The 8,637-nt window shown below is 38.0% G+C and overlaps 1 non-coding gene across 1 annotated transcript; it reads left to right on the top strand.

Annotated features, from left to right (window-relative positions):
- The first annotated feature begins 1,880 nt into the window (after positions 1 to 1,880).
- On the top strand, positions 1,881 to 1,988 carry LOC112788570 (small nucleolar RNA R71). Its single transcript, XR_003195930.1, has one exon. It is a non-coding gene; the product is annotated as a small nucleolar RNA R71 (small nucleolar RNA).
- Positions 1,989 to 8,637: the final 6,649 nt, after the last annotated feature.

Below are 8,637 nucleotides of genomic sequence, written 5' to 3'. Positions count from 1 at the left end.
TCTGGCGTTAAACGCCAGCCAGATGCTCCTTACTGGCGTTTAAACGCCAGTAAGTCCTTCCTCCAAGGTGTGCTGTTTTTAATGCTGTTTTTCATTCTGTTTTTAATTTTTTTTGTAGTTTTTGTGACTCCACATGATCATCAACCTAATAAAACACGAAATAATAAAATAGATATAATTTAAATAACATTGGGTTGCCTCCCAACAAGTGCTTCTTTAATGTCAATAGCTTGACAGTGGGCTCTCACGGAGCCACACAGGTGATCAGGTCAATTTTGTAGACTCCCAACACCAAACTTAGAGTTTGATTGTGGGGGCTTTGGTTGACTCTGTACTGAGAGAAGCTTTTCATGCTTCCTCTCCATGGTTACAGAAGGAGATCCTTGAGTTTTAAACACAAGGTAGTTCTCATTCAGTTGAAGGACCAACTCTCCTCTGTCCACATCAATCACAGCTCTTGCTGTGGCTAGGAAGGGTCTTCCAAGGATGATGGATTCATCTTCATCCTTCCCAGTGTCTAGGATTATGAAATCAGCAGGGATGTAAAGGCCTTCAACCTTTACTAACACGTCCTCTACTAGTCCATAAGCCTGTTTTCTTGAGTTGTCTGCCATCTCTAATGAGATTCTGGCAGCTTGCACCTCAAAGATTCTCAGTTTCTCCATTACAGAGAGTGGCATGAGGTTTATCCCTGACCCAAGGTCACATAGAGCCTTCTCAAAGGTCATGGTGCCTATGGTACAAGGTATTAAGAACTTTCCAGGATCCTATTTCTTCTGAGGCAATCTCAGTTGATCCAGATCACTCAGTTCATTGGTGAGCAAGGGAGGTTCATCTTCCCAAGTCTCATTACCAAATAATTTGGCATTCAGCTTCACGATTGCACCAAGGTACTTGGCAACTTGCTCTTCAGTAACATCCTCATTCTCTTCAGAAGAAGAATATTCATCAGAGCTCATGAATGGCATAAGGAGGTTTAATGGAATCTCTATGGTCTCCAGATGAGCCTCAGAGTCCTTTGGTTCCTCAGAGGGAAACTCCTTATTGATCTCTGGACGTCTCAGGAGGTCTTCCTCACTGGGGTTCACGTCCTCTCCCTCCCTTGTAGGTTCGGCCATGATGATCAATTCAATGGCCTTGCACTCTCCTTTTGGGTTTTCTTCTGTATTGCTTGGGAGAGTACTAGGAGGAGTTTCAGTGACCCTTTTACTCAGCTGACCCACTTGTGCCTCCAAATTTCTAATGGAGGACCTCGTTTCATTCATGAAACTTAAAGTGGCCTTAGATAGATCAGAGACTATATTTGCTAAGCTAGATGGATTCTGCTCAGAATTCTCTGCCTGTTGCTGAGTGGATGATGGAAAGGGCTTACTATTGCTAAACCTGTTTCTTCCACCATTATTAAATCCTTGTTGAGGCTTTTGTTGATCCTTCCATAAGAGATTTGGGTGATTTCTCCATGAGGGATTATAGGTGTTTCTATAGGGTTCACCCATGTAATTTACCTCTGCTATTGCAGGGTTCTCAGGATCATAAGCTTATTCCTCAGAAGATGCCTCTTGAGTACTGTTGGATGCAGCTTGCATTCCATTCAGACTCTGAGAAATCATATTGACTTGCTGAGTCAATATTTTGTACTGAGCCAATATGGCATTCAGAGTATCAATTTCAAGAACTCCCTTCTTCATAGGCGTCCCATTACTCACAGGATTCCTTTCAGAAGTATACATGAACTGGTTATTTGCAACCATGTCAATGAGTTCTTGAGCTTCTGCAGGCATTTTCTTTAGGTGAATGGATCTACCTGCAGAATGGTCCAATGACATCTTTGATAGCTCAGACAAACCATCATAGAATATATCCAGGAAGGTCCATTCTGAAAGCATGTCAGAAGGACACTTTTTGGTCAGTTCCTTATATCTCTCCCAAGCTTCATAGAGGGATTCACCTTCCTTCTGTCTGAAGGTTTGGACATCCACTCTAAGCTTACTAAGCTTCTGAGGAGGAAAGACCTTGGCTAAGAAAGCCTTGACCAGCTTATCCCAAGAGTTCAGGCTATCCTTAGGTTGAGAGTCCAACCATACTCTAGCTCTGTCTCTTACAGCAAACGAGAAAAGTATGAGCCTGTAGACCTCGGGATCAACCCCATTGGTCTTAACAGTATCACAGATCTGCAAGAATTCAGTTAAGAACTGAAAATGATCTTCAGATGGAAGTCCATGAAACTTACAGTTCTATTGCATCAGAGAAACTAATTGAGGTTTAAGCTCAAAATTGTTTGTTCCAATTGCAGGGATTGAGATGCTTCTTCCATGTAAATTGGAATTAGGTGTAGTGAAGTCACCAAGCATCCTCCTTGCATTGTTATTATTTTCGGCCATATCTTCTTCTTTTTCGAAAATTTCTGTCAGATTTTCTCCAGAGAGTTGTGCTTTAGCTTCCCTTAGCTTCCTCTTCAGAGTCCTTTCAGGTTCAGGATCAGCTTCAATAAGAATGTTCTTATCCTTGTTCCTGCTCATATGAAAAAGAAGAGAACAGAAAATATGGAATCCTCTATGTCACAGTATAGAGATTCCTTTATGTGAGTGGAAGAAGATAAGAATAGAAGAAGAGAAATTCGAATACTAAGAGGAAGAGAGGGTTCGAATTTTGAGATGAAGAGAAGTGTTAGTAAATAAATAAATAAATAAATAATTAGAAGGAGATGAGAGAGAGAAAATTTCGAAAATTAATTAAATTAAAATTAAAATTTAAAGTTAAAATTTGAAAATTGAAATTAAAATCAAATAAATTAAATCTTTAAAACAATTAATTAATTAAAAAGGAATTTTTTTGAAAAAGAGGGAAGGGATTTTTGAAAATTAGAGAGAGAATTAGTTAGGTAGTTTTGAAAAAGATATGATTGAAACAAAAAGATAAGATTGATTGAAAAAGATTTGAAAATCAATTTAAAAAGATAAGAGGTTAGAAAAGAAGTTAGAAAAGATTTTTAAATTGATTTTGAAAAAGATGTGATTAAAATTTATTTTGAGAAAGATTTGAAAAAGAAATTTAAAAAGATTTGATTTTGAAAATTAAAGTTGATTACTTGACTAACAAGAAACTAAAATTTAAGTTTAAAGATTGAACCTTTCTTAATAGGCAAGTAACAACTTAATATTTTTGAATCAATCACATTAATTGTTGGTATTAAATTCGAAAATATGAAATAGAAATAAGAAAAAGATTTTTGAAAATCAATTTGAAATTTTCGAAAAGTATGAAAGAAAAATGAAAAAAAATTGATTTTTGAAAAAGATTTGAAAAAGATAGAATTTTTAAATTGAAAATTTGATTTGACTCATAAGAAACAACTAGATTTTAAAATTTTTTTGAAAAAGTCAACTCAAATTTTCGAATTTGATGCGAAGAAAAAGGGAAAGATATTTTTTGATTTTTGAATTTTTAATGATGAAAGAGAAAAACACAAAATTGACACAAAACATAGAAATTATGAATCAAAACAACTAATGCATGCAAGAACACTTTGAATGTCAAGATGAACACCAAGAACACTTTGAATGTCAAGATGAACACCAAGAACTTATTTTTGAAAAATTTTCAAGAAAAGAAAACATGCAGGACACCAAACTTAAAAATTTTTATTCTTTAGACATTAATGTTTCAAGAATGCATATGGGAAACAAGAAAAAACACAAAACAAGAAAATATGAAGATCAAACAAGAAGACTGGCCAAGAACAACTTGAAGATCATGAAGAATGCAATGCATGAAATTTTCAAAAATAATTTTTAGAAAATTAAAAAGATGCAATTGACACCAAACTTAAAACTTGACTCTAGACTCAAACAAGAAACACAAAATATATATTTTTTATGATTTTATTAAAAATTTTTTTGATTTTTTGAAAATTTAATTGGGAAAAACGAAAAAGAAGAAATTTTTTTTTGTAGTTTTCGAAAATAAGAAATAAAAAGCTTAAAATTAAAATAAAATTACCTAATCTGAGCAACAAGATAAACCGTCAGTTGTCCAAACTCGAACAATCCCCAGCAACGACGCCAAAAACTTGGTGTGCGAAATCGTGATCATTCCTTCCTTGGTAACGACGCTAAAAACTCAATACGCACGTTCATGTTCTTAATTCTGTTTCACAACTTCGTACAACTAACCAGCAAGTGCACTGGGTCGTCCAAGTAATAAACCTTACATGAGTAAGGGTCGATCCCACGGAGATTGTCGGCTTGAAGCAAGCTATGGTCACCTTGTAAATCTCAGTCAGGCGGATTCAAATGTATTAAGAGATTATAGTGTACTAAAAGATAATTAAAATAGGATAGAGATACTTATGTGATTCATTGGTGAGAATTTCAGATAAGCGTATAGAGATGCTTTCGTCCCTCTGAACCTCTGCTTTCCTGCTGTCTTCATCCAATCATTCCTACTCCTTTCCATGGCAAGCTGTATGTTGGGCATCACCGTTGTCAATGGCTACTTCCCGTCCTCTCAGTGAAAATGGTCCAAGATGCTCTGTCACAACACGGCTATTCATCTGTTGGTTCTCGATCATACTGGAATAGGATCCATTGATCCTTTTGCGTCTGTCATTACGCCCAGCACTCGCGAGTTTTAAGCTCGTCACAGCCATCCCTTCCTAGATCCTACTCGGAATACCACAGATAAGGTTTAGACTTTTCGGATCTCAGGAATGGCCATCCATGGGTTCTAACTTATACCACGAAGACACTAATAACTCGGACTCATTCTCCTGTATTAGATATCCAAGAGATATCCATTCAATCTAAGGTAGAACGGAAGTGGTTGTCAGGCACGCGTTCATAAGTTGAGAATGATGATGACTGTCACGATCATCACATTCATCATATTGAAGTACGAATGAATATCTTAGAAGCGGAATAAGCTGAATTGAATAGAAAAACAGTAGTACTTTGTATTAATTCATGAGGAACAGCAGAGCTCCACACCTTAATCTATAGTGTGTAGAAACTCTACCGTTGAAAATACATAAGTGATGAAGGTTCAGGCATGGCCGAATGGCCAGCCCCCAAACATGATCTAAAGATGAAACTCTCGATGTAAATACAATAGTAAAAAGTCCTATTTATACTAAACTAGTTACTAGGGTTTACAGAATGAGTAAATGATGCAGAAATCCACTTCCGGGGCCCACTTGGTGTGTGCTTGGGCTGAGCATTGAGCTTTACACGTGTAGAGACTTCTCTTGGAGTTGAACACCAGTTTGTAACCTGTTTCTGGCGTTGAACTCCACTTTGCAACCTGTTTCTGGCGTTTGACTCTAGAATGCAGCATGGAACTGGCGTTGAATGCCAGTTTACGTCGTTTATCCTTAATCAAAGTATAGACTAGTATATATTGCTGGAAAGCCCTGGATGTCTACTTTCCAACGCAATTGAGAGCGAGGCATTTGGAGTTCTGTAGCTCCAGAAAATCCACTTTGAGTGCAGGGAGGTCACAATCCAACAGCATCAGCAGTCCTTTTTCAGCCTGAATAAGATTTTTGCTCAAGTCCCTCAATTTCAGCCAGAAATTACTTGAAATCACAAAAAAACACACAAACTCATAGTAAAGTCCAGAAATGTGAATTTTAATTAAAAACTAATAAAAATATACTAAAAACTAACTAAATCATACTAAAAACTATGTAAAAATAATGCCAAAAAGCGTATAAATTATCCGCTCATCAAAAGGACCAACAGAAGCCTCAACAGGGCTTCAACAACAATAATGGTAGAAGAAATAGGTTTAGCAATAGCAAACCTTTTCTATCATCTTCTCAGCAACAAACAGAGAACTCTGAGCAGAGTCGTTCTGACTTAGCAACCATAGTCTCTAATCTATCTAAGACCACACTAAGTTTCATGAATGAAACAAGATCCTCCATTAGAAATCTGGAGGCACAAGTGGGTCAGCTGAGTAAGAGAATTACTGAAACTCCTCCTAGCACTCTCCCAAGCAATATAGAAGAAAATCCCAAGAGAGAGTGCAAGGCCATAACCATGACCAACATGGCCGAACCTGGAGAGAGTGAGGAGGACGTGCGTCTCAGTGAGAAAAACCTCATGGGACGTCCTCTGAGAAAAAGGGAGTTCCCCTTTGAGAAACCAAAGGAATCTGAGGCTCATACAGAGACCATAGAGATTCCATTAAACTTCCTTCTGCCATTCATGAGCTCTGATGAGTATTCTTCCTCTGAAGAGGATGAAGATATTGCTGAAGAGCAAGTTGCTAAGTACCTTGGAGCAATCATGAAGCTAAATGCCAAGTTATTTGGTAATGAGACTTGGGAGGATAAACCTTCATTGCTCATAAATGAACTGAATGATCCGGTTCAATTGAAATTATCTCAGAAGAGACAGGATCCTAGAAAGTTCTCAATACCTTGTATCATAGGCACCATGACCTTTGAAAAGGCTCTGTGTGACCTGGGGTCAAGTATAAACCTCATGCCCCTCTCTGTAATGGAGAAACTAGGGATCCTTGAGGTGTAAGCTGTAAGAATCTCACTAGAGATGGCAGACAATTCAAGGAAACATGCTTATGGACTTGTAGAGGATGTCTTGGTGAAGGTTGAAGGCCAGTACATCCCTGCTGATTTTATCATCCTGGACACTGGGAAGAATAAGGATGAATCCATCATCCTTGGCAGACCTTTTCTAGCCACAGCAAAAGCTGTGATTGATGTTGACAGAGGAGAGTTGGTCCTTCAAGTGAATGAGGACTACCTTGTGTTTAAGGATCAAGGATCTCCCTCTGTAACCATGGAGAGGAAGCATGAAAAGCTTCTCTCAATGCAGAGTTAAACAGAGCCCCCACATTCAAACTCTAAGTTTGGTGTTGGGAGGCCCCAACCATGCTCTGAATATCTGTGAAGCTCCATGAGAGCTCACTGTCAAGCTATTGACATTAAAGAAGCGCTTATTGGGAGGCAACCCAATCTTTACTTATCTATGTTAAATTTCTATTTTCTATTGTTAATTTTATGTTTTCTTTAGGTTGATGATCATGTGAAGTCACAAAAACAACTGAAAAATCAAAAACAGAATGAAAAATAGCATTAAAAATAGCACACCCTGGAGGATGATCTTACTGGTGTTTAAACGCCAGTAAGGGTAGCAGAATGGGCGTTAAACGCCCAGTCTGGCACCATTCTGGGCGTTTAATGCCAGAAAAGGGCACCAGACTAGCATTTAACGCCAGAAAAGGGCAACAGACTGGCGTTTTAACGCCAGAAAGGGGGCACAAAGCTGGCATTTAACGCCAGGATTGGAAGTCAGAGGGCGTTTACACGCCAGAATGGAGCAGGGATGAGAAATCCTTGACACCTCAGGATCTGTGGACCCCACAGGATCCCCACCCACGTCAACCCCTTCTTCTCTCCTCTTCACACCTTTCCATAATACTCTTCCCCATACACCATTGACCAATCACCTCAATACCACTTTCCCAAACACAACATACACACTACTACCTCCCTTGGCCGAACCACTCACCTCCCTCCAGCTCCTCCATTTCTTTTTCTTCTACTCTTTTCTTTCTTCTTTTGCTCGAGGACGAGCAAACCTTTTAAGTTTGGTGTGGAAAAAGCATTGCTTTTTTTTGTTTTTTTTCTATAACTACTAATGGCACCAAAGGCCGGATAAACCTCTAGAAAGAGAAAAGGGAAGACAATTGCTTCCACATCCGAGTCATGGGAGATGGAGAGATTCATCTCACAAGCCCATCACTAAGAAAAGGATGGAGCAAACAAGAGAGCCCACTCATGGACCTCAACAAGAGCATGAGAAAATTCCTCATCATGAAATCCCTGAGATTCCTCAAGGGATGCACTTTCCTCCACAAAACTATTGGGAGCAAATTAACACCTCCCTAGGAGAGTTAAGTTCCAACATGGGACAACTAAGGGTGGAGCACCAAGAGCATTCCATCCTCCTCAATAAAATTAGAGAAGACCAAAGAGCCATGAGGGAGGAGCAACAAAGGCAAGGAAGAGACATTGAGGAGCTTAAGCACTCCATCAGATCTTCAAGAGGAAGAACAAGCCGCCATCACTAAGGTGGACCCGTTCTTTAACTTCCTTATTCTTATTTTTCTTTTTTTTTTTTCGAAAATTATGCTTTATGTTTTATTTATGTTTGTGTCCTATTACATGATCACTAGTGTCTAAGTGTTTATGCCTTAAAGCTATGAATGTCTTATGAATCCTTCGTCTTTCTTAAATAAAAAATGTTTTCTGAAAAAGAAAAAGAAGTACATGAATTTTGAATTTTAAAATAGTTTAATTATTTTGATGTGGTGGCAATACTTTTTGTTTTCTGAATGAATGCTTGGACAGTGCATGTTTTTTATAGTGAAGTTTATGAATGTTAAAATTGTTGGCTCTTGAAAGAATAATGAAAAAGGAGAAATGTTATTGATAATCTGAAAAATCATAAAATTAATTCTTGAAGCAAGAAAAAGCAGTGACAAGCTTGCAAAAAAAAAAGAAAAAAAAAAGAAAAAGAAAAAGCAAGTAGAAAAAACCAATAACCCTTTAAACCAAAAGGCAAGGGTAAAATAAAGAGGATCCAAGGCTTTGAGCATTAATGGATAGGAGGA

Source organism: Arachis hypogaea, chromosome 20, assembly GCF_003086295.3.
Source record: "Arachis hypogaea cultivar Tifrunner chromosome 20, arahy.Tifrunner.gnm2.J5K5, whole genome shotgun sequence".
In the NCBI taxonomy this organism is placed as follows: Eukaryota; Viridiplantae; Streptophyta; class Magnoliopsida; order Fabales; family Fabaceae; genus Arachis; species Arachis hypogaea.
This window is presented reverse-complemented; position numbering and strand designations above follow the sequence as displayed.